We start from the raw sequence: 1,078 nt of genomic DNA, 5'->3' as shown, positions 1-1,078 counted from the left end.
TTAAATAAACTTAAAAGGTAAAAAAAATGTATATTAGGGACCAAATGGGAGTTTTTTAGGGAGAGCAAAAGCTTTATTTTAGGATACCAAAATAATTATACACTTTTCTCTGATAGTCTGATTTAGTTAATCCATACAAATGTTCAACATTTCACCCAGATTTACACGAAGATTTTGAAAAAGGCAAACAGAAAGAAGGAAGCCTGTTGTGGAAAACACACAAGATGATATCGAATATTAAACACCCCAATCTTTAAAGATTCCTTTACAATATTATTTAGTGCTGTTACCTCAAAGTCAAACAGAACTCACCGAACAGCATTATATATTTTATTTTCTACCTAAAGAAAATAAATATTTAAAAAATAGGTCATTTCTTTCAGTATAGGTTGACAAATGAAATGATCTGTGAGACTGCTAACGTCTCGATGATGAGAGCACCCCCCAGAAACTGACAGCACACATTATATATATATTCACAACACCAGAAAGACAAGAAGAAACTATCAAACAAAGGCAGCTTGGCATTCATGTGTGAACTGCTTCTTTATATTAATGTGAATATAGAACAAATTAGCATCTTCCACTGTAGCAGGTGGATTTTTCCTGAGTGGTAAAATATCACTGAGCTCCTAAAACCAAACGGCAAACTAGACAGTAATATTATTAGTAATATTCTGTAGGTTTGTTTTATGAACAAGTCAAAAATGACCATTTGTTGTAACTTTAGCCCATACAGATGACTCATAACAATGTAAGTAAAAACCTTCAAGTTATTTCTAAATAAACTGTATAAACTACACAACACTTCTCGTTTTGTTTAACTATATGCATGCTAGGTTAAAGAGTACAATGTGTGTAAATGTGGACTTTATTTTCTCCTACAAAAGTAGACAGTTTATGCAGGACATGTTTAGAAATCTCACACAAATGGTTTCCTACTATCCTTCTACATACAGGTGCTGGTCATAAAATTAGAATATCATGAAAAAGTAGATTGATTTCAGTAATTCCATTTAAAAAGTGAAACTTGTATATTATATTCATACATTACATACAAACTCATATATTTCAAATG

This window comes from Kryptolebias marmoratus, linkage group LG15 (assembly GCF_001649575.2).
Source record: "Kryptolebias marmoratus isolate JLee-2015 linkage group LG15, ASM164957v2, whole genome shotgun sequence".
Taxonomy (NCBI): domain Eukaryota; kingdom Metazoa; phylum Chordata; class Actinopteri; order Cyprinodontiformes; family Rivulidae; genus Kryptolebias; species Kryptolebias marmoratus.
The sequence above is the reverse complement of the archived record's forward strand: the minus strand, read 5'-3'. Positions refer to the sequence as shown.